General features: G+C 37.1%; 1 long non-coding RNA gene across 1 annotated transcript; it reads left to right on the forward strand.

Moving 5' to 3' along the window:
* The first annotated feature begins 17289 nt into the window (after positions 1-17289).
* On the forward strand, positions 17290-26298 carry LOC121109830. The gene is made up of 4 exons (XR_005857597.2): positions 17290-17351; positions 18740-18828; positions 21085-21158; positions 26137-26298. It is a non-coding gene; the product is annotated as an uncharacterized LOC121109830 (long non-coding RNA).
* The last annotated feature ends 218 nt before the right edge of the window (positions 26299-26516 follow it).

The raw sequence follows: 26516 nt of genomic DNA on the forward strand, positions 1-26516 counted from the left end.
TCCTTCAGCTAGTATTGGAATGAATCTTACCTAGATATTTCAAATTAATTACATGCAAGGATCGGCTAATATAAAATTGTTTTTATTTTTAATTAAAAATCTTGCTCACATATCAGACTGACTGAATGTACTTATATTTAAATTACTTAAAAGCCAAGGCACAAAAGTACTGAACACACAAAAAGTCAGTTTCAGGCTTTCTTTGGTGGTCTTTTGAAGAAAACAACTGGTTGCTAACAAAATAAATAAATAAATAGGCAATTGAAGGCTCAGATGAAAGATTCTTCTCATCCTTCAGTCAAGTTTTCTCCCTGTGTATTAGGAAACTTGAGACTCTACTAAAGAGAGCATTGTTAAAAAAAAAGAAGGATTTGCTATAAAATTGAGCCAAGAAGTCACTCATGGGGATATAGGAATAAACCAGAACTTTACTCTGTAATGTTTTAGTTTTCTTAAAGAATTATTTTGACATAGGATAGGAAAGTGCAGAACTGCAAATGATTCACTGGAAACAAAAATAAAAATAAAGACAAAAGGAGAGATAGAAAAAATAAATAAATCTTCTGGAACATTTCCTCAAAGCTAGACTGTAAATTTCAGTACTGAAAATCAGGTAAGTAAGGATATTCTTGTGACTAAATTCAGATACTGGATTAAGACTTGAATTGAGTTAAAAATCTTGCTCCACTACAAAGTACATGTGACAAATTATGGTCTGATTCTCCAAAGATACCCCTTTGCTTAAAGAAGTACCAATACACATTAACCTTGTGAGTGCCGCTGGAATTTGTGAGAGTACATGTTTTACACTGGTCAGGGTCTTCTGAAAATTTTACCAGTTTGCTTGTGTACTCAGGCAGAGTGTATCTGTTTTTGAGCACTCCCTGACTGTACAAACAAAGCCTACTTCAGATGAAAATAAGCTGCCAAACATTTTCCAAGTAGGCACCTCATGCACCTTAAATGCAAGCAGAAACTCAGACTACGGGACTGTGTCCATAGGAAAACTTCATCAGATGTATAAGTACAGGCATAAATACATCTGTGCTGAAGTTTATGCTGAAGTCATCAGTGCAAACTATTTCACTCCACAGTTATTAGTCCATGCTACTTACGACCATAACATCATGCCAATTTCCATAATTGGACTTCAAAGCCTAACAAAGGGTTTCATACATAGACAGTATCAGACCTGACAGAATCTGAAAAAGAGATATTCCTCTGTCCCTCTTTACATATGGCTATTTTTTTTTTTTTTTTTTTTGGTTGATTCTCAGAGTATGCCTAACATTCATCAATTTTAGATGGACCAAAAGTTGTTTTTTGGCCTCTAAAATAGCATAAAAAAATAGATGCCTTTCTTTCCAGTGTAAAATGGTTGTAAGAGCTGCAGCTCAGAGCATGAAATATTTCTTTATATGGTTCAAACCTCCAACCCTCACATCCATATTTTTTCTTCTAAATACAGACCTGTAGGTATAGACACCAGCCATCCTTTTTGCTGAATGCTGCACAGAATAACTAGGCATATTAGGAAAATAGAAGAAGTAAGTAGAAGAAACTTACGTTCAGTGAGCAGCCTTTAACGCAAAGGGCGTGTAGAGTCTTAATTTGTGTTTGATCTGTTTATGCACTTCATAGGAGACATTCACTGAATAAGTAATGCATCAAAAATTATCATAGTGAGGTTCACAAAGTGGTCTCCATTTTCAGTAAAAGGAAAGTGAGCACAGTAATGACATCATACCACTTTTGGCTCTCGTTTACTGATCTGGTGAATCGTGAACAGTTTTCAGCAATAGCTTGTAATCTAATAGATGTGTACAACACAAATGTACAGGATTTAGGAAACTTTTCTAGAAGGTCAAGGCTATCGGTTTGAATTCAAGAAGAGGGATTCAAAATTTGGTAGAGAGAATGCTTGCAGAGGAGAATCTTGCAGAGGATTGCTACCATTTTCTTTCCTTCTGCTCTGGTGAGACATATGGGGATAGATGCATGACTTCAGAGGATAATTCTGGTAAATGAGAGGAAGTTTAGATATAAGCCTCAGGAAGAGTAGGCTCTGAGACTTCTCAGTATTTCCTATTAGATTTCCTTGTCCTCAGAGAATGCAGGGTTTTTTGGACTGCCTTTCTACGATGTCTAAATCTCAGTGTATATTTGGAGGTACAAGTACTAGCAACTGTTTTAACCTTACAGAATACTGAAACTCCTCCATGCCTCTAACAGAATGGTGATATTGGTAGTCTCTGAAACACATGGTCAGGGAGGTAACTTGACCTTTGCTACTTCACGGCAAGTCACATCTCAACTTTGAGCCAGGATTCAAACTGGGGCAGAAACAGGGCACTAGTGTTCCTTCTCGCTTCCTCCTGACCCACCAGCATTTTCAGTCTAATGCACTAGGGCCTCAAGGTGGGATCACAGCTGTCCTCCTTCAGCTTTTTCCAAGCAGAAGAGAGAGACCTCCTGGTGAAACAGGAAGAGTCCCAGCACCCCAGTGCTTCAGGAGGGGCAGCACCCCATCTGTGAAGATCACAGTATTTGCAGAGTAGTTCAGACAGGACCAGGCCTCACACAATGCTATGGACACGAACATGGCAGTATGTTTGCTGTAATACAGTTTTATTGGTACCAAATAATTTTGGATTCATCTGTACACTTTGAACCACTATACTCCCTTGATCCTTGTATAATAGTAATCTGTGGTGGGCACAACAAGAGTAGGAAGATTAATATTTTTAATCTTACCCCTCAATGCTGTCTCTTCATCTCCCATGGCCTGCATATGACATTTCCAAACATGCAATGCCCAGAAGCACTCCTGAAACAGGATCTGTTTTTTAAGGATTTGTACTATGCCTTTTCTTGCCTTTACACCCCTGTTCAAGTAGTGAAAATGCATGCTTTCACTGCCATTTCATTACAAGAAGGAAAACCAGCATTCAGTTCCAGAAACACGTGGTGCCAGGAATTAGGGAGCCAGAGCGGGACCTCTAAACAGACTAATGAAGCTGTCACCAAACATCTTCACAAAACGTGCTGAACTGAAGAGCACCTCTGGCCCTATTTAAATGGGGCAGGCCTGGGAGACTGGGGCTATCTAGATGATGTGGCAGCTATTCTCTCACCTACACAATGTGAAATCTTCAAAGAGGCCACAACTAAGTGGATGCTGCATACCTAGAGTCTCTTGATTATGAGTTTGGGATACATTTAGGAGGGACAGGGAGATCCAGAAACTTGGACTGTGTTGAGAGCCCTTTAAACAGTCTTTGTTGACACCACTATAAATCTGTATTTAAATTCCTGGCTGAAAAGTTATTTGGTGGCAGCTTTCTTTGAAATCATGTCACGCTCACAAGAGCTTGAGACACTCCTTTGTTAACTCAATGTACTTCCAATTTATTTTGCATCAACTGATACATCTCTAAATATTTCCTTTTAATACAACATCCTAGAATTTACACAGTGAGCTTCTTCATGCTGCACAGTTGAGTGGAAATACATACTGTGATGATTGCATCTCATCTGTGATGAAAAATATCTATCATTATATGCTGCACCCTCAGTTCTTATGTACAGTTGTAATAGCTACGCTTTTGTGCAATCAGAGTGCCTTTTATAAATAATTTCCTTGTAGTCAAGAAAAAGAATATATATATTCACTTATATATATATATACTTGCAGAAATATTTCTGTTAAGAAGTTAATTCTTTTAGCAACTGCCAGACTGCTGAGGAGTGCTCTCTACAAATCCCAGCTCTTTGCCAACTGAGAACCCTCAGTATGTGTTAGGCACCCTGAACCTAGAAGAATGAGATCTTAGCCTGGTGTATTGTTTAAATTGTTTGTATATGATTGGGACACATGCTCTGACAAAGGCCAGACTTAGAAGTGACGAATCCAAACATGTACATTGGAGCAAATATGAAAAAGAATATGGTAAATAATTGAATTTTGAAACAGAAGTCTTCACTTAATTATACAAATAGACAAAAGCATTACTGAAAGAGGAAAGCTGAGGGAGGTAAATCTGAAACCCCACAAGACTGAGCGGAAAAAGAGGACCCTTAGCACCTTAGCCAAAACTCATTGCATGTACATAACTCTTTACTTTGACTCTAAAATATCTGTGACTCAATGAGATGCTGCTTTCATAATTGGACTTTTTTTATAAAAACACATGTTGGACTACACATGGTCTCCAAAAGAAAATCACAGGAGTCACACTGTTTTTTTCTTGCCTCACAAAAATGCTGTTTTAAATATAAACATATTCAAATGAAAATGAAAAAGCCATTCTTCTCAATTTTGGGGGGGATTCAAAATAATTCAAAATGAAATTGCAAGGTAGCCTGGGTAACGTGAATCCTTTTTTTTTTTTTTTCCTTTTTTGGGGGGGGGGGGGGGGGATTAAAAAGTTTTGTCAAAAAGAAATAAAAATTACATGTAGTTACTAAATTAAAACAGAAAAAATGCAGTTTTGAATCTGGATCGGAATAAAATTTGATGAGCATTCTCTCTTTCTCTCTGTTTCCTCGCCCACAGCATTTAAAGGCAGCAGGGGCATTGTGACAACGCAGACAGCTAATTGCAAGGAAATGGATGTCTGATGCCATTAACACTACCCACTTTCTTTGGACATTTAAAATAAAAACAAAACACGCCACTAGGCACACAGTTCTCTCCCTGGGGTGGAGATGAGAGAGCAGCTGAACTACATGTGATAGATGTTAAGTCAAATTGCTTAATGCACTACTGGAGGGAGCTCAGATACACCTAAATGAGGATAGTATTTGAACCTATAAAAAATGGAACAGAATACTTGCATCCTGCAGAGTGTATGCTAAGCCTTAATTTTAGGAAACAGCTATAAAATACCATGATTTGAACCAACTGAAGTTTGTCATTCAAGTATTATAAGTAATAAGAAATATCATCTTTGTAGGAAAACAACAGCCAATTGTGTCTGGGCCTTATGCAGGAAGTTCTCCATATGAACTGGTGCAGGTACAGAGGAATGGAAATAAGCATGTCTGGATGTGGAGAGGAAGAGGTGGGGAGGAACATGCTGTATAAAAAGTACATGTTTGTCCTAGACCTGAAACTAGAAAAAGGAATGCCTGGTAATCACAGGCAATATGAGTAGCAGGCAAAATTATACAAAATTATTCTTTATTTCCTTGGGTATTCATACATACATATTGTTCTAACACAGAATCAGGAGAAGAGTAGGAAGAGAAGAAAAAAAATGTGCAAAATCGTAGAAACTCAACCTTATCTAATGAATGATGGATTTAAACTACTTTAAAATTTCAGTGAATTCAATGAATATAGAGCAACATGGTTAGGCAGTGTTACAATTACTGAATTTATCACACTAAATTTTGCAGCAATACTAGCTTTCAGACTCAACTCATATCTTTACTGTAACATACTTTCTCATTTTACTAGAGTATGCAAGGCTTTAAACACTTATTTTCACACAGTGAAGCCTGAACTTGACTAGATTAAACTGTATCATTTTGATAAATCATTTTCCCTCTACTTTCATTAAGAACAACAGCTTGACCATGTTATCACTAGAAATCAGCATTAGATGGTATAATACAAAAACACTGAAGATCATATTTTGGTTTTGAATGAGTTTTTTAGCTGATAAATTGTATAACTCTCAACATTGCCTTATTTAGAGAAAAAAAAACAGTAGCTACTATGTACAATTTGGGTTACAACTTGAATTCACTGAAATCAGTGGGAGATTTTCCTATTAATTTTTATCACAGCAGGATTTGACCATTAATGCAATAAAACATGTAGTGCAAAAAAATCTCAACTCAAGCCAGTACTAGATTAGCCAGCTGCAATTAATTTGTACCATCTCAAATTGCTGGGCAGAAATGAACACCTACACATCCAGTTATGAAAGATGTATAAAGTTAAAAGAGATAATAGAAGTCTGATCTCATCAGATAATAAATTTCTCTTCAATGTATAAACAAGAATTAATAAGTAGCCATTAATTTGGTACAGTGATTAGCTAGAAAAATAGTTCATATTTTTATAGCCAAACTTTTGTTTCAGTTTAATGCTGTATTTATATTCTGCCTTTTGTAGCGTATCTCTGAAACGATCTCAGCAGTAAATTGCTTGAGCTTGTCTGTTGATTGCAATGTGAAGAGACTGGTTGGGACAGATGCTGAAGGACTCTATTTATATGCCTTTATGTCTAGATTGAATGGACCTGCAGGAAGAACCAGTTCCATCAGAGCTTCTTCTATGACTTCTATCTTGACCTTGAAACCTTTTCTATGGTCCATTTCTATCATCTCCATAAAAAGGAGTTAAAGGCTAGATTATCTTCTGTATGCTCTTTTCTCTTTTCCTGGGTTTGATAATATATTCCTAGAGCTGGCTTAAAACAGATTAATTATCACACTTCGGTGTGACTCACAGAAAAAGAGTTTGCAGTGCACAAGTGAATAGTCGTATGCAGTTCCTCACAATACCAGACTGACATTGTTATTCAAATCAGAAAATGCTGATTACTAAGGTAACTGAGGAAAACAGGTTCCAAACAAAGAATAAAATGAAAGGTCAAACAGCTTAAGGGATCAAAGAAATAAAATATGCAAGATAAGCAGTTTCAGTACTTGCATGGCTCTGATCTCAAATCAAGGCTCTTCCATCTACATTCACTCTCAGGTGCGAAGGTAATGTACACAATGAAAGGCATCAGAGACAATGTATTTTGTCACCAGAAGTGATAATCAAAATTTCTGTGCTTATGGATGCCAGTTATTTTCAAAATGCATCAAGATGTGGATTTAATTTATAGATGAGTGTTCCCTTTTGACTCTTTTCTAAAGAGGCCCTAATATCTATGTCTCAAGTAATTATATTTTGTGTAAGAGAAGAAAGGATGTTTTTCTCTATTTCCGATTTTTATTTCCGTACAGATAAAATAAATACATTATACATTGGAAATTAATCAGTAAAAGAAATCTGCCTCATGCCTGATTCTTGTTTATCAATGAAATCAAGTCAAACACCATTTTTAGAATTGTGGTTTTTCAGGTGGACCCACTGTAGACAGAACTGTATAGCTCCATTCCTTGTCTAAGTTTTGCACACCCATTAAATCTTTGGGTGCCAGGCTCTGTTTGGAGATTCACTGAAAATCCCTTTTTTTTTTAACATCCTGTCTAGGACTACTCTGTTCTGTTTGACTCTTAGGTTACAAGACAGCCTTTTGCCTTTAGTACTTACTGCTAAATTGTTGGAACTTTCCTCTTTCTCCATTTAATTTCTCCCTTGTAGTTTGTTTTCTTTGTGTGCAATTTACATGTCTTCTTCATGTGTAATTTACAAAAAAGCAATTTAGGATCTGGTCTTTTATGACAACTATGAATTACTTCCTCTGTCTTTAGCAATATAGCCCAATCACCTAGAGATCTCAGTTAAGATTCTGATTTCTCAGCTTTATTTCCTTACTTTCTCCTCTCCCAAATCTCAGTTAGTAGAAACCCACAAGAAACCTACTTTCTGATGAAATCACTCCAGCTTTGTGGAAAGACTCACAAACCGTAGGGTCTGCCTCATTCCCTGTCATTCTTTTTGACAGTTAGAAGATGAAATAAATGTCCTGTGTGGTATCAGGCAGTGTGTATGGCTATCACGTCATTTGAATTTGTATGGAAAGTTGTGTAATTATCACTTTCTCTACTGAAGTGGAGGCTGTGATAGCAAAAGCTATGTTTAATACGGCTCAGGAGATGGAAACATGCTGATTCACTGCCAAAGCTTTGATTCAGAGCAGTATTATGGTTTTAAGGTCAAACCTCAGAGCAAAGGTAAATTACCCGGTCATTTTTATTTGCCATTCATTAGCTTAGTTTGCAGAGCAGATATGTCCAACCAGTACACTAGTTCATTTTGCATGTACTCTAAAAGCAGGGCAGCTATTTAATGAAAAGATTGCCTTCTCATGAGCTTTCAGTGGATTTCTTTAAGCCTGGAGTGACAAGTACCTCCAGTATTTCTTTTCTTGGTAAGTGTTTGTTGTGGTCATCCTATGTCAACCAGATTCAGTAGTGGTAAAAGCCAATGTAGTATGTTTGGGTTAGACTGGGAAATACCACTACCAACTTTCTTACTGACCGAAGATCAGAATACCAGGAATATCCATATAAATCTTCTGGGCATGATTTATTCAAGATTTAAGAACAGTAAGATTGACTAGCTTGAGTTTGCTTATTGCCTGTAGTCTTAATAAATCATGAAAAACTCGCCTTCCAAGAAAAAGCTGATAAACAGCACAAGACATAATGAGCAATGCTACCCTCAAAAATTTGGCCTTGAAACTGTGTGTAAACAGGGTATTGTACCAATAACTGGCAAGAGTGTGGAGTCAAGAACAGCAGCAAAGACAGTGTGTTTGGGTCATTGGCACTGGGGTATAACTGATGCCAAAGGCAGTTCTATAGCAACAGGTACCAAGTGTTGCAGAGAACTTTTTCAAAATATTTGAGAGTCACAAGTATGTTTAAGTTCCACATCTTACTACTAGACATTTTCAGATACTGATTATGATAGTGCACTTACAAATAAAATATGGGGCTAGATACACAGATTGACTACAATTGATAGTATAGAAAATATTTACTTTGCAAATCTTTTGCTATTCAAAATCCCTACCAGCTTTGATTCCTTGTGTCAAAAGCTAAGTCTGCTTGAATTTCTGCAGTTACTTTTGGCTGCTCACTGATTTCAATGTTTGAAAAGCAAATGTCAGAGACATCTGAATTAATAATTTCTGTAACAGATGACAGTGTTGGTACAGAAAGTACTCTCATGTCGGCCCATTCGCAAGTAAAAGAACTACAGCCTATATGAAACCATTCACAGTCACTGCTTCAACAAGTGACAGTGCCTTGATTTGCTCATTGATTATATGTAGCAACCAAATAACTGATAGATTTTTGGTATTTTCATACAATTTCTGAGAATTAATGAGGAAGGAGAGGAAAAGAAACGAAGACAAAGGGTGGCAAGTAAAACACTCCGTCTATTTGGATCTGCTGGCATACTTTTAATCACTAGAACTATTCAAATTACTCATTAGAACTGGAAAGGAAAAAAAAAAAGTATATAATTTGAGCATCCTGGATCAAGTTAGATTGACTCTGCAAAAAGTATTTTATTCTGTTTTAGTTCTGCCTTCTCCTATGAATTACTGGCAGAAGGAGTTAAACAGTGGTAGCACTATGCCACAATGGCCTACTTGTCACTTGTTGTCAAGGAAAAAGTTCTCATTGCTGACTTCTGTACTGTTTACCATTAGATAAATAGACATACAAACTTCTGGCTATTCGGACCTTGCAATCTTTTATCCCCAGGAGAAAACCATTGATCTTTTTCATCAGAACATACGTCAAAAACTAGCAGTGAAATACCCATGATTCCTGGTATTCTACTCCCTTGGGCTTTCTGTGTGAAGGGAGAGATTGATTTTTACTTTTTAGGGTGGATTTGCTCTTAAATTAGCCTTTTTTTGAAGCATTTCATTCTATAACGGTGCAGCAATGGAGGAAAGGGAGAACCAGTAATGTTAACTAGATGGAACAAATGGATTTTTTTAATCCCTTCCCTACTTTGAGATGAATTCCAAGCAAGTAAAACTTCCTGGATCCAAAAGCTACAGAATGTTAGTTTTAATATTAGGATAACACTCCCAAACACCCTGTGTCTCTGATACCCACATAAAGCACTGAATTAAATCTATCCTGGCAAGGGGAAAAGCCTTTAGCTCCATAGATGCCCAATGAAAGTTGCACCACCAGCTGTTGCCCTCAAACTGTCTGGGAGCATGCATACATGCACACACACAGAGCTGCCATTAGCCTCTGGCCAGCCTCCAAGAAAAGCAAGGCTTGCTCAGCAAAAGGCACAGGAGAATGACTATTCACACATGTTTACAGAAACAGCTGTGAGACTAAGGCATGAGTTTACAGCAGTGTCAAATACACAAGTAGGCTGTCATACCCCTACACTACTGTTCTGTTCTGGAAAAGAAAGGGATGATGAAGAATCGGTCCTCGTACAGTTGTTTTGCATACATCAGACTGAAAACCTGAATATATTAAGAAATCCCGCAGACAAAATTTGCTGATTATAGGTCATCTCACTTATTGTTCCAGCTTAAACAAATAATAAAGATTGATCTTAGTTAACATTTGAACAAATCAATATCTTTGCCATTACCATCACCTCATCCAAAGACAATGGACCATTTTGTGGTTTTACATCTTCCTCTGTTGTGAGAAATCCCAATTTTCTAGATTAAATAAATAAATAAATAAATAGGTAAATAACAAGAAGGTAAAGAAAACCAAAATAAGTAATTTCCCTTGCCTTCAGTCTGGTAGTATTTTCATGATTCAGAAAAGCATTTGAAATTTAAATCAAGTTTACATAGAACAAATTTTTCTTAAAAAAATAATTAAATTCTTAGCATAAGGAGAAAGTTTTAATGTTACCTTTTCTCATTTTTTTTACTCTATTTCAGCTACAAAACAGTTCAGTACATAAAGAAATCTCGTCTGTGACCTATATGGCAGCTCTGCACTTCTTAACTAGCTTTCAGCAGTGCAAAACCAAACAAGTAAGAAATCAACTGATACTACAAATCAAATTGAGATTGGAGGACACAGTATGCTTGCAGATTACCCTCTTTCTGTTTGAATATGTTTGTCTCTGTATGTGTTTCCCAGGTGTTTTATTGTAAACCTGGTATTGATGGCTCTACTATCCAAGAATTATCACTGAACTGTAAATGTTTTGGGGTTTTATTTTGTGTATTATGATTATATTTGTGGGTTATACTGTTTTTAAGATAGTCTTTAAGTTGCGGGTAATATTCCTTTATGTTTGTGATTGCAATATCCTTGATTGCCTAGCTACTTAGTAGTGCCTGCTGCTGCTAAAGCACAACATCTTTTCTCAGAGTAACTAAAGAATTTAAGGTTATTTACTACGGACATTTAACAAACACATAATTCACTAATTTAAAAGAGAAAATTAGGTGATAGTCTGACCCCCACCAACAGAAACCATTTGCTTAATGAAAGGTCTTACCACCCTGTGTCAATTTTTGCATTAGGACTGCATTATCCAAAGTTAAGAAATCCTTTATGTAACAGGTCAACTCTAGTGGACCAGCACAGCTGAAAGTAAGAAAGAAAGTACAGCTGCTTAAAACTGTTACTTTTAAAATGCTAGCAGCTTTGTCTACTTATAAGTTCAGTGCTTCTTGTATGCTCATTCAGTGATAAATACTTTCTGCAAGCATTGCCCATTGAATCTCAACATCATTGGCTCAGCTGTTGAACACAAAAGAGCTGGAGGAGATCCTGCAAAGTCCTTGCTGGTCATTCTGTACATAGGGATAGCGCTAGGAGGAGATGACAAAACAAAGTGAGAGACGCAACTGCCCTTGTAACTGTTGCTGATGGGGAAAAGGACTAGAAAAGGAAGATAGGATTTCATTGAATTGTGTAGTTGGGCACAACTAGAGGTAGGTAATAGAGGTAGAGGTGGAGAGTGCACAAATAGAGGTAGGGTGGAAAGTGCAATGGACACTGCAATGCTTGCACAACTCAATATTAAAACAATAAGGCTCAGAAAGATTTTAGAAAGACACCTTTCCACATCACAAAATGTAATGAATTTTTGACACTAGAAGTATGAGGTTTAATGAAAAACATTTTAGAATTCGAGCTAAGTCACGTTAGTGTAGATGATCTGGTCTTCTCAAGCATTAAGGAAGAGAAAGGGAAAGAAGAGAAAGGAAGAGAAAGGAAAGGGAAAAAAAAAGGGAAAAAAAAGGGAAGAGAAAGGAAGAGAAAGGAAAGGGAAAAAAAAGGGAAAAAAAGGGAAGGGAAAGGAAAGGAAAGGAAAGGAAAGGAAAGGAAAGGAAAGGAAAGGAAAGGAAAGGAAAGGAAAGGAAAGGAAAGGAAAGGAAAGGAAAGGAAAGGAAAAGGAAAGGAAAGGAAAGGAAAGGAAAGGAAAGGAAAGGAAAGGAAAGGAAAGGAAAGGAAAGGAAAGGAAAGGAAAAATGAAGAAGAAAAGCAGCTAAGGGCAGAAGATTACAAAGGGTATGTGACACAATCTAATTTTGTATTCACTTGTTGAATATCTTGATACTGAATGTTTTTGAAAGGAATGTGTGAGGCCATGAGAAGATAAGCATTATACAGCTATGAAGAAACACTGAGAAAAAGCAGCAGCAGTATTCATACGGTCTGCATAAGACCTGAGATTTGCTCCTGAACCCTCAAATTAGCAGTGACTGCAATTCCCATATGAAGAGCAAGGACTTCTTGATTTTAGTAAGCATAACATTTGTGCTCACATTTGTACTGAGTAAATTCCAGCACTGAGGGTTTTGGCTGTTAAAATTAATATTCTGTCCTTGTGTGTACGGGAGAGCTGAAGAAAACTAAGAATATCACTGTGAAAATTTGTTGAAAATGGATTCCCTTTTAAGACCAAGAGAAAATTTGACTTCTAAATGACTTGAGGATACTCAGCATCTGTAATTCAATCTACAGTTTAAACTGTAAGATGAAATAGCATTTGGCATTCTATAAATACAACTGCCATGAAGGCAGCCAAAAAATACTTTAATATTCAAATAATTCTGTCCTCTAAAGTATTGTTTACTGTCACCAGGATCATTTATTCTACTATGAAATTATGGAATTTGTTTTTAACTTCCACTAACTTGGTCATATGAGTTTGTTTTACACTGTCAAATTATATGCATACTAGCTTTTTGGTATCCAGCAACAGCTACCTGATAAATTGGGTATTGTGGCACTTTTTCAGACATATGCTTTCATCACTATGTTAAAGCAGTTTTGAAATTTGGTAGTATTAGAGGCACAGGCAAATACCATCTGTAATTCTGAACTCTAATTGCTGTATTCAAATGCTAACCAGGAATTCAGATGCACCACAAACACTGGCCAGCCCAGCTCTGAATGATTAAAACTAAAATCTCACAACTTGACAAGCTAATATATGTGTCATAAGTATATTTTCTGATTTGCAACTTGACAGCCTGTATTAGTACAGGTTTCACAAAATTGAGGGAATAATTTGTTCAGAACTGGATATGTTAGCTTAGAAAATTGTCTGGCCATGGCAGACAAAAATGCACATTGCATTTATATACATTTATGCACATTTATGCATACCAACATATCACCGACATCTATTCTATAAATAAAAGATAGTGAAAAGAAACAGGAGCTTTTGATATATGGCTGAAAATTCACCATTAAGTGTTATACCTTTTTGAAATTCCACCTATGCTATAGTAGATCTCATTATGGAAAATTAAGTCCTGAATTGCAAGATTTATACTCTTGCATGTTTAGATTTAAAGCACAGTCAGTCATCTAATGGCAGAAATTACTTCCCAGTGGTGAGTGAGTGCCAAAGATTGTAGAATCACAGAATAGTCTGAGTTGGAAGAGACCTTAAAGACCATTTAGCAGCACTTCCTCTGCTGAGGGTGATGTTTTTCTTCTCATCTCATCTTTACAGTGCTGGAGAAACTTGCCACAGCTTCCTCCAAGAACTCCAAGGTCTCAGGGAGGGTCTCAGCACACCAGATGAATTTCCTTCTTGTTTTCCTGCAGGCTCCAATGGACGAGGACAAGGAGGAAGGGAAGAGAGTGCCTATCAGGTCACTCCATTTCATCCCAACTAGGAAATTTCAGGATGCGTGGGAAACATCCCAGTGACTTCCCATTCAGACACAGCCTGCCTCAGTGCCCCACAGCAAGACTTTTGGTCTTTTGCTCAGTTTGTTAGACATTTCAGAGATTTCATCAGAAAGGAGGTAAAAGATGATTCGGTAAAGATAAACAGTGTAATAACAAGTATATGCATGTCAACTGGTTGTTTTGCAGTTACTTTTATGCAGGTGAAAAGCACCTCGTCAAAATGAAGCCAACACAAGAAAATTCTACTTGTACAATACAGAAAATTCTGCTTGAAATACAAAATGCATAATTTGAAAATATAACATTCTTATCTTGAATATGACTAAAAATTGGAAATTACTATAGCCACTTCTAAAAATGTTACACAATTTTTACAGAAAATCCCTGAAATTTTGCAGTCTCAGGTTGACATTGACTGCCTTGTGAAATATGACTGACTGAAGTATAAACATCTTGACATTTTGTGGATTTACAACTCCCATAAGTTCTTCAGTCTCAATCACACTTCTTACTACATTTTCATAAGTTAATGATGTTATCACATAGGCAGACATAATGTCAACTTTTGTCAATTATAATAAAATTGTGAGCACTGAGATCAGTCTTTCCCACTGGTTAAAAATCTGTCAGTTTTCAAAGCTGTGTAACTGTTAACATTAACCTATCATTATGCTAGCACTGACTATTAAAATACAAAGCTGTACTACAAAAAAATAGCTTTTCAAAAGTCTATTGCTAATCCCATGATCTTATCACAAAAAATGCTGCTTCTCTTACAGACATCTAGACAACCACTATAGGCATATATACTACATATCCTGCATCAGTGTATCAAAAATGTGGCCATATGGCCAGTCTGGCAAGGGTGGTAAAGTTATGTTCAAGTTCAGATAAAGAACACGAGAAGGAAGCAGTATTTCACATTCAAGCTCTAGGTCTAGGATTTGTGAGCGTGCAAATAGGAGTATATGCTAGAAGAGCAGTTGTTGCCTCTGCAGGTCTGTTAAGTACGTACTTGTACGAACACCCATGCTTGGAATATAATCCTGTGTTCAGAAAGTATATGGTGCAGAAGAACTACCATGCTTAGAGATTTTAGCCATTTAACCTTGTGCCTCATATACAGCAGAGAATGCTTTCAGGAGTGTCATAACATGTTCCTTCCCAGCTTACTTTCAACAAGTTTAGCAAGACTAGTTAATAAAACTGGATCTATAATTAAGTTTGTATTTTAAAATTGTTTCATGATAGTGATTCACAACTTTTAGAGGAAGTGTGACATTGTCTAAAAATTAAAAATGGCACTTCAAATACTTTTCACTACTGATATTGCTGATTAACATACTGGTATTTTAACTAGTAGACTAAAAATTTGTAATTACGTTTGAAATTTCCTTGACTTCAAACAAACAACAACAACAAAAAAAAAAGGACAGCAAATATGGAAAAAAAATTACTTATGTAAACAGTTCTTTTGCCAACTGAATTGGAGGCATGTTATTTTTACCACTCAGCTAGCTAAATTATATATGTTCTTATATTGCTACACTGTTCACTTGTTACACACTTTAAACTTCAATTATTTAATTGGTTAATATTATACTTTAATTTTTCTGTTATGTGTAGCATTTCAGTCATCATTCATGTAAGTATTTGTGAAAATACAAGCAGGTATCAATAAGGAAACCTTATTATCTAGTGTGCTAATATTTTAAAACAAAACTCTTGCATATGCTGTAGTTGTTACTTCATTAACATGATCTTTGTGAGAAAACGAAGCTATTATGTTTGAAGATTCAAGCATCTTTCTGTTGCAGAAATATCTATTGCATGGATTTCTTTGTGTTTGAGAAGTCAGACATGTTATCTATTGGATGGTTTAGTCTTATTTTTATTTTGATCTCTAGAACATAATAATGAATAAATGATGGACACTAATTTTGGTTTACATTAATTTTTTTGTTTTGTTTTGAAACTTGACTGCTTTACCATTTGAGTTCTCCCATTTTCTGAGAAATTTAAAATAAAAAAAAAAACAATGTAATTATACTAGATCTTTAATATTTTTTATCCCAACAACTCTTTTCCAAGCTGAAGAGTTTCATCCGCTTCAGTATTCTTTGCATATAAGTGTTTCCGTATCTTCCATCATCTCTGTTTTCTCTGTCTGTTCTCCCATCCTACTATACCCATTTGAAAGGGCAGTGTTAAACAACTATGTCATTATGCCACTGTGTCAGCTTTGTTCCTCTCCTTTCCAAATAATTCATACCACTTTCTTTGCCTTTTTGACTAACTATTCTTATTTTTTTTCCAATATCTTTCCACACTGACTCCCATATTTCCTTCCTTACTTCTTCTTTTACTTGCAACCCAGGAAGACAAACAGTATCCTGGGCTGCATCAAAAGAGGGGTGGCCAGCAAGGCAAGAGAGGTGATTTTCCCTGTCTACTTTGCCCTCGTAAAGCCCCATCTGGAGCCCTGCAACCAAATCTGGGACCCCAGGCACAAGAAAGACATGGAGTTGCTGGAGCAGAAGCAGGCCCTGAAGAAGCCATGAAAATGATCAGAGAGCTGAAACACCTATCTATGAGGAAAGGGTGGGATCAGAATAAGCAAGCAGCCAGGGGAAGCAGGAAACTGTCATGGCTAGGCAAGGACCTGCTGGTCAGACTGAGGGAAAAGAAGGGATTGTACTGGCTATGCAAACTAGAGCGTCACCTGGGGAAAATACAGGGGTGCTGTCTGGACTTGCAGAGAGGGGATTAGGAAAGCCAATGCACAGATGGAACTGAACTTGGTGAGGGATGTTAAAAACAAGAAGAGCAGATTCTGTAGGTCCATTGTCCCGAAGAGGCAGGCCAAAGAAAGCATACCTCTTTTGGTAAATGAGAAAGGAGAACTGGCTACAAAAGATACGGAGAAGCCTGAGGTACTAAATGAGGTTTTTGCCTCTGTCTTCACTGGCAGCCAGGATTATTATATTTCTCACATCTCTGAGGCTCTCATCCCTGAGCCTCTATGTGGGAACAGGGGGAGTAAATGCCCCCCTGCTGTGAGGGAAGAGCAAGTCCAAGACCACCTCATAAGACTGAATGTATACAAGTCTATGGGGCCGGATGACAAGCATCCCAGTCATAAAGGAGCTGGCTGATGTGATTGCTGAGCCACTCTCCATCATATTTGAAAAATCATGGCTGTTGGACAAAGTCTTTAGGGACTGGAAAAAAGGAAACATCACTTCCATTTACAAAAAAAAGGGAGGAAGGAAGACCTGGGAAACTGCAGGCAGGTGAGCTTCACCTCTGTGCCTGGGAAGGTCATGGAACAGATCCTCCTAGAAGACATGTTAAGACACATGAGGGATGAGCAGGTGATCCAAGACAGCCAGCATGGCTTTGGCAAGGTCGTGCCTGACCAATCTGATGGTCTTCTGTGATGGAGTGATGACATCAGTGGACAAAGGGAAGGCAACTGATGTCATCTACATGGACTTCTGCAAGGCCTTTGAAATGGTCCCCCACCACATCATTATCTCTAAACTGGAGAGGTATGGATTTGAGGGGTGGACTTTTTGTGGATAAGGAATTGATTGGAAGGCCATAGACAGAGGGTTGTGGTGAATGGCACTATGTCCACGTGTAGGCCATTGACAAGCAGGGTTCCCCTCAAGGCTGTCTTGGGACCTGTGCTTTTCAACATCGTTATCAATGATGCAGATGATGGGATTGAGTGTACCCTCAGCAGGTTTGCTGATGACAAACCTCATCGCAATGGGACCTCATTGCAGCCTTCCAGTATTTAAAAGGGCATTATACAAAGGAGGGGAATCAACTTTTTACTCAGGTAGATCGTGACAGGACAAGGGGGAATGGTTTTAAGCTCTAGGAGGGAAGGTTTAGATTAGACATCAGGGGGAAATTCTTCACAGAGGGAGTGGTGAGGTGCTGGAATAGGCTGCCCAGAGAGGCTATGGATGCTCTTCCCCTGGAGGAGTTCAAGATCAGGTTGGGTGGAGCCCTAGGCAACCTGGTCTAGTACCAGATCTGGAGGTTGGTGACCCTGCCTGTGGCAGGGGGGTTGGAACTTGATGACCCTTGAGGTCCCTTCCAACCCAAGCCATTCTGGGATTCTATAATTCTATGATCATTCAGCCTGGAGAAGGCTCCAGGAAGACTTCATGGTGGTCTTTCAGTACTTCAGGGGAGCTTACAAACAGGAGTGGGATCAACCATTTACATAGTCTGGTAGTGACAGAATAAGAGGCAATGGTTTTAAAGTAAAAGAGGGGAGATTTAAGTTAAATGTCACAGGAAATTTTTCACTGAGAGATGGGTTTTACTAGGCTGGTAACGCTGCCCATGGCAGAGGGATTGGAACTAGATGATTATCAAGGTCCCTTCCTACCCAAGTTGTTCTATGATTCTAAATGCCCAACACTATATTTATTCTTAAAAGAATGCTTCCACTGGTATAGTATTCTGCAATATGCCCTTGCCTCAGTCTATGATATACCTTTTTTCTGATGCACTGAGAAACAAGAACAAGCAGTGAAGGAAACACTTTCATGGACTATATTTCTCACTGAACCTTAGCAGCTCTTGATTCTCAGCTGAGTGATAAAAACAGAGAAAAAAGAATCTCTGTTCCATGTGTTTCTCCTCTTTCATCTGCTCTTCAGGGAATAGTTTTCATAGCTCCATTGTAAATGATCTTGTGCTTTTGCTTTTGAGAAAAGTTCTCTCCTATTAATATCTTTGTTTTGGATATGCCCATCAGCAGAGGGCAGACAGGTAGAGTGCAAATTGGGAAGTAGTTTTCAGATACCAGAGGTTCTCCTCTGCAGGGAATGGTTTAAAACTTGCCATTGCATGTCTATAACCCTACTTCTATTTGGAGAGCGGAAGAGCCGTTTTCTCATCTTTGTTTCTTTCACAGAAAATTAGATGTAACAGTGATCATTCATGCTATGCAAGAGATGCACTTGCCCTAGACGATCTGCTATACTGGTTTGCAGACTGGGATAGGTAAGTAAAACTCATCCATCTCTAACAGATCTGCCAAATTCAGGAGTCTTATTTGGGCAGTAGTTACCAAAGATTCTGGTGAGAACATAGGTTTTGAATGAAGTGCAAAGTATTTGATGTTCTTTCAAAGAAATGTTTATCTGGACTGTAAGGTCAGATTGGCAAAGAAAATAACTTTCTGTGGTAGGTGTTGTTAATAAACTTAGTGTGTTTTTTTTTTATTGTTTTTTTTTTTTTCCTTCTCCCTCCTAAGCATGAGGTAGGGAAGAAAGGGGACCATTTGTATTACATTTATTTGCAATCTAATTTGCCAGGCCAAAGGATAGCCTGAATGATCTAATTCTCAATATACTACAGACTGAGGTGAAGTACAAATCATCTTAAAGGATCCAATAATTTTGTTTCGATTGATCAGCTTTTTAGGCAGTATCCTTCAGTTGAGACTTTTCAGATAAGTAAAGTAAATTAGGTTGAAAATAAAATGCTAGTTTCTGAAATGTGGATTTGGCAATGTATTTTTGATCTGATAGGAGCTTGGTAGCATTTCCTCTATCTGCTTGGGGCCTACTGAGCTGCATATACTGTTCTCTATCAAAGCCCAGTTCTTTGCAGCTCAGTGAATAAAATACTGCAGTTTCTCCCATTGACTGACTGAAATAAAATAATCTATGATGCATGAACAAGTCTAAATGAAATAATAATATCCTTAGCAGTGAAAAACGGATTGGTAATACAGTAATTGAGCAGATTTATTGCCATCTCCTTGAGCTAGCCTGCTGAAACAGCCTGCTATTTTATTTAATCTCATATCAGAGGAATTACTGGCTGGTAATCCATTGTTAAACATCATTTAGAATGATGGATGAAAATGTCAGCTTTTCCAACATAATCAATTCATATCTCATTAGCACATATTATTTATGATTCTCATAATGGGACCTGCAGGGGTCTCCAGGGGGAAATGGAGACCTCAGCTGTTGTTGAAATGAGATGAGATATACTGTAGCTTATGAGTTAATAACTGCATATAAAAAATACTTCCCCGCAGTATTGATTGTCCTTACCATTTTACAAATGAATTGAGTGCCTTGGCTTCCCCTCTTGCTGTGTATGGCAGCTCTTCCTTCTATTCATTTTGTTGCTAATAATTCAGTGAGAAAAATATTAAAGAGCATATGAGAAAGACTGTTTTACAAATAACTTCTAAGACACTGGAGGGGAAAAAAAAGAGCCTTTGAATGTAAAGTAATAAGAAACACTTTACTGCTCTGTTGCTGTTTGCTAAGGACTTTGGGCACTTTTTCCCCCCTCAGTCCCTATGAAGACAAATCGACATATTTCTCCAGCTACAGCACAGCTGCATTTTAAGGATACTTTCTACCGTATGCTGCCTCAAAGACCAATGAAAAGCAAACCTTGATTCATGGATTTAATGCAGCTGATAGTGCAGCAGTAATCATGGTCACAGTGTCAACTGCTGCCTCAATTAAACTACATTTGAGAATCATTTTATGCTTCAGCTCATAAACATCAATAAAGGAAAATGAGTAATAAATGACTGTCTAGAGTACAAAGGACCAGCTCATATTTCAGATGAAAATGAAGACAAAATGTAGCTTTTATTTGCCTGTGGAATTCCCATTAACTGCATCACTGACAGGAGGGAGTTGGATCAATAGTTGGCTGGCCGCAGAAAACAGTTTCTGGCTGTTCAGCAGCCAATGCAAAAGGAAAACTGTCATATTGTGATCTTTATCAGGTAATCTTCATTACACCAGACCAATGATATATGTATATGCTGGTCAGCTAGGGGCACTTCTAATTCCTGCTTCTATTTGTGGTCTGAGCGCAGTGAGCTCACAAATTATTTGTTTACAGCCATGAAAAACCTTCAATGTTCATCTCTTTTATTCTTTTTATAGGTAATCCATAACTAGGAACTTTCTCTCAAGACTACTTTATTCACTCAGATTTTTTTTTTTTAAGTGCTGTATCAAAACTTATCTTTCTCCCTGCTTAAGAGAAACCTGCTAGTAGCTTTTGTGGTGTTGTTGCTGAAGCTTGACTGAAAGATTTACTGAGTATCCTCCAGTAAGCCCTTGGAGGGTGTTTGTGCCTTATTACAAGCATTTCCGGGCTTATTTGAACAAAGGGAACTGCTAGCTGTGAAGGAAAAACGAACACACTATGAACAGTTAGCTTTCCAAGCAGCAGTATATGTGAAACACAATCATCTCCTATTTTTCTTTACTCCAGACCTTCAGACCAGAGATATTTTATGCCATTGCAGTGCTCTGTAATTCATACAGCTCCATCATAGTGTACGCAAGGTAAGGATATGTACATACAATAACTGTCTCTAGATCAGTTTGTGCACAGCTCTCAGAATAGTGTTTCCAGAGCACAGCTTAGACCTTTAAAGTGTCACCACTTGTAAATCTAAAACTGGAGGAAAAAATCACTTCCTCTTCATACAGTGATCATGTAAATTATGAAGCCTGCTCTGAAAGTAATGTTTCCTATTTTATTATGTTGGCCCACAATGTCAGAGGCGGATATCTGTAGTATGGCAGTAGAGGTTCAACCTTTCTGCTAATATTTCATTTCACGTTGTTGCCGTGCCACAGATGATGGCAGGGAAGAAGTCTGACAAAATGGTGCTTGACATAGAATTGTGTATGAAGCAACAGTGTGTCATTGAATTTCTTCATGCAAATAAACCTGCAACCATTGACATTCATAGAATCATAGAATCACCAGGGTTGGAAAAAACCTCTAAGATCATCCAGTCCAACCGTCCACCTATCACCACTATTTCCCACTGAACCATGTCCCTCAGTACATCTAAACATTTCTTGAACACCTCCAGGGACTGTGACTCCACCACCTCCCTGGGCAGGCCATTCCAGTTTCCAAAATTCACTCTCTCAGTGAATTTTTTCCTAACATCCAACCCGGATTCTTGTGGATTTCCTGAAACCTGAACAAGCCATCAACTCTTATTGCTTCATCACAACACTGACTAAGCTGACGGCTCAAACTTCCAGAGTTAGGCCAGAGAAGAAGACAATCTTTCTCTTGCAACATGGTAATACCAGGCTCCATACCAGTACAAAGACCATGGAGTACCTTGCCAATCTTGGTTGGTCTGTCCTACTACACTCATTTTATAGTCCAAGTTTGGTGCCTTCTGACTTCCATCTGCTCGGGCGAATAAAAAATGAATGCATGAGCAGTGTTTTCTTAGTAATAATACTGTCATAGCAGCCATGAAACAGCGGGCCACCTCTGCTAGTGCAGATTTTTATCAGCATAACATGCAGGCTTTTGTTCATCACTAGTGAAAATGCATTGCTAATGGAAGCAAATATGTCAAAAAACAGTGCTTTGTAGCTGAGAATTTGCGCTATCAAATAGTGTTGTTGTGCTCTTTTTATTTATTTATTTTTTGGCTGTTTTTTTTTTCCCCCACTGAAATAAATAAAAGGCACTAATTTTGGAGCAACCTACGTACATCATCAAAACCTACAGCCAAATCTTAAATATTATCTTCTACAATTTTTCATAGCTCCATCCTTGTGAAACACCATGTACACTTTTTCTCTGTTTTGTTTACTGTTTGATCCTATGAAGATGACTTTCCAATGTGGAATCTAATACCATGTATTTAAAAAAAAAAAATTAAAAAAATGTTTTTAAAAGTCTCACAGCTTTTAATGAGATTTGCTTTTAAATTCTTACAAATAAAATGCACTTTAGCAATAATATGCAGTGATGTGTAATCTGCAAGGTGTTTGCATTTCAGGGTGAGAGCTAAAGCTGACACTTGTACGCATGAAGTGGGCCTCATTACTGCTCCTAAAAGTTACCCTCTTCCCTTTCTTTCTCTCCCACTCCTTGGATTCTGTCCTTTATCATCATTCTTCTCGCTCTGTCACCTTCTCCTCAATTTCTGTTCTCCAACATTTTCTTTCTTCTTCTTCTCCTCTTCCCAGACTCCAGTTGTAATCCTGTCTCCCATTTTTGCTATTACACTTTCCTTCTCCCTTTCAATTAATAACACAGACTGATGATAATAGGAAAATACATACACTGCAAATGACTATACTAGCTATCTAATAGCACATTCTCCCTCAGCATCATCTCATACCTTTTCAGTCTCCTTGGTTATCTTTTGCCACTCCGTATCCTGTCTTCTGGCTCCGTACCCCAGTAAATCTCTAGTCATATATACCACATATTTACTCTCTTAAACATCTTTATTTGCACTTCTCGTCTCTTTCCACAAAACCTTAACCTCTCCTGTCTCTTCATATCCTGTTCTACTCCTTTTCTATCTCTCCCTTCACGTCTCCCTTCAGTGCTTAATTTTATTATGCTTTTTATATCTTCATACACATCACCAATATTTTCTCTAAACCTTGTCACAATCTGATGATTCCTCCATTCCTCCTTGCTTTTTGTGCTGTCTTCTGCTTCCTATTATCTCTTTTTATTATCTCTCTTTAAAACAACAACAACAACAACAAAACTAGTTTCTCTTCTACTTACTTAGATTTTCCTGCATTGAGGCAGCTGAAAATAATTCAAGGCCTTTACAAGGGGCAGGTTATTTCCAAGTACAAAGCTAACAAGGGATTGTGCCGTCTCATCAGACAGCAGTCTGGAGGTGGCAGCTATTGTGAATGAATGGAAGTTTATGAGCTTTGTAGCCACAATTGGAAAAGATGTTCCAATAATCTCAGAAGACAGTAAAATTCATGAAGCTCACAGCATTCTCAGGAACTTCCACAGTTAACCAGTTTTGCAGAGTGCTCCTCTTTAGAAGTGGCAGTGATCACATTCTGGTCTTCGTATTAAAAAACCCTACATTCTAGACATCTGGAGGGGTTTTACATAGGAACTATGAGAATTTGTCCAATTATAAATTACTGAAAAATTTAAATTTGCAGAAAGCAGATTTTCTCAAATTACTAAAATAATTTAATATTATTATAGCCCCAAAAGCTTTCATTTACAGTGCATTTTAATCTACTGTACTCCCAGTTTTCCTTAACAGAATGTTGAAAAATGTCAACTCAGCCTGTTATCTGTCTAACACTGAGAATTATGGTGTCAAAGATATACCAAAAGGACTATTTTTCATACATATTTACACTAAGAAGACAATATTTTGAGCAAAATTCCTGATTAAATAAAGCACAAGAACCCCAAAACATGGATATATTAATGCATTTCTCTGTAGCTAAGGATAATCATACAAAAATTTAAAATTAAAAAAAAGCTTTTTTTTTTTTTTAATACAGTATTTGTCTTTCAGTCCAAATATCAGCAATGACTTTCAGAACAAAAATAAAAATGGTGATATGTAGCAACAAGGAAAGACAATAGTCAGGAAGCAATGTTCATTTCTTTTCTGACTGCCCAGTCTCTAAAATGTGCACAAGAAGCCTGAAAATAACATGTAGGTATTTGATTCTCGGTTGTCTTTCTCAGAAGAGGGAAAGTAGAATTTAAAAGATGCATTTTATATAATGTTCTTCCCCATGGAACTGCAGTTCTATGGTTTTGTCATTCTCTTCCTCAGAAAAATCCATTGAGATTCCAATAATTTGTTCATGCCATTATACCAACAATGGGACAGATAGTGCTCTGTGCTTATCCAACTCTTTTCAGCAAGCCTACCACCAGAGCCTATCTGCTGTTCAAATAAGTAAGAGATGTATCAACAAGAAGGGATATAGAGTCTTAGCTTTTCAAGCAATCTGAAAATTTTTCCTAAAATACTCATGGCTTTTTTTAAAGGAATGTTTTTCATTTCTCTGAATTTGACATTACTGGAAAGACTTCTGAAAACCTGGCATTGTAGTAAGATTGTTCCTGAGTATATAGCAGGATTGGTTTTTGTCAGCCAGTGTACATGACTTCCAAGAAATAGGGATTTCAACTTCAAAAATTCTGCAAAAACTTTAGTTGGATCCTTTAGTAGAATATTCTTGTACTCATACAAAGGCCAATGAAAAAGAACCAATGGGGCCTGGCTTTCAGAAAGAAAAATCTGGTCTGTACCAACTGCAGCAAGATCATTAAACCAAAAGTCATTCTGCCACAAGTGAAAGGTTTTAAATTAGTATAATTTCAAACTAAAAGGCAATATTAGAAGAATCTCTGAGATTGAGCAGAGATTGCTGTCCTGTCTTAATATGTGTTTTTAATTTTGCCGTTAGTGAGAGTTTTCTGTGTAGGTAACCAAAATACGTTATTGAGAAGAATTGTCATTAAGAAATGGAAGTTACCTTGTTCACTGCTATGAAAGTGGATGTAAGCTACAAGTTGAGCCACCAGACATTTTCATAGTTCTAAAAGAGTGAACAGTTAGAAATTGAAAAAGTCCTGCTCAAAAATTTAAATACTACTACTAATAATAAATAAAAGAATGAACTGGGACAGAGGATCCAATATAGGATCTGATAAATGAACTGTAATACTCTGTTATTCCTTTGTGGAGTGTTCTGTTATTCTCTGATAAAAACTTCAGGGTATTGGTTTGTTTCATAATTTCCTACATAGCTTAACTACTAGTGTTAGGTTCCTACTTTATCGTTACGCTTCAGAAGTTACAGAAATAAAGGCGTATGCTTTTTCTTTGATAGTAACAGCTGATGCTTTAATTAATTTCTGAAAATTTCTGGGTGAAAGGACTTTATAGTGAGCTTTGAGAATACTAAACCATTTCCATAGACGTTCACTGCACAGCTAAGACACAGCTTAATAGCATTTTAAGCCATTGTTATTAGCATACAACTTTTATAAATATTTTCCAGTTGATTGGACATTTTAGTACTATTCAATTAAAATATTATTTTCTACACTAAGATAAACACAAAATATAGCACCATGTATGAACCCATGATATTTCAGTTACAGTGCAGGACAAATATCTTTTATCTCAGTGACTTTATAAATAAACATTCTAAGCAAAAAATACTAAAATATAAATATTTACTTCCCTCTATATAAATTAGTTTCTGGCTTCTCCACCCCTTTTTGCACTTAGTGGATATGCAGTTTGCTATATTGAATGAATGCACAGGTACATACTGCTTTATGCTAGGAGCTATCAATAGTGTGTAGCTAATACATCATATTGAATGAAAGACTTCATAAATCAGTTACACAAGGGATCATACAATGCTTTTAGTGCATTTCCAAAGAGTCATAAAAACTATAAATCAATGTATTTTTGATTAATCAACTCACAATGTCAGCTTTTGGCAATAGTTATCTGTTGTGTCCTTCTAACTGCAGGTACACTGGAAAGAGGGCAACCATCTGTCACAGGAATGGTTACACAAGAAAACAGGAGCAAAAACTATTATTCTATTGTCAACATCCAGATGAGTCCCAAAATTTGCTGCAGTGGGGTTGATTTTAAGGCATACAACAATCTGACTTATTTACAGTATGGAATTTGCAGTGAAAATAGTGGAATTTTTAATGGTGAAGTAAAAGAGCAGGTAAGCAACAGTTTACAGAGTACTAAACAAGCACTGAACTGAACACACATTCAAATCTTTCTACCATACCATCATATTCTTCAGATGAATTAAGTGCTGAATTCAGTAAAATATACTCTGTCTCTCTATTTCATAATATACAGCTTAAAGGGAGTGGAATCACAGATTTGC

This window comes from Gallus gallus, chromosome 2, assembly GCF_016699485.2.
Source record: "Gallus gallus isolate bGalGal1 chromosome 2, bGalGal1.mat.broiler.GRCg7b, whole genome shotgun sequence".
In the NCBI taxonomy this organism is placed as follows: Eukaryota; Metazoa; Chordata; class Aves; order Galliformes; family Phasianidae; genus Gallus; species Gallus gallus.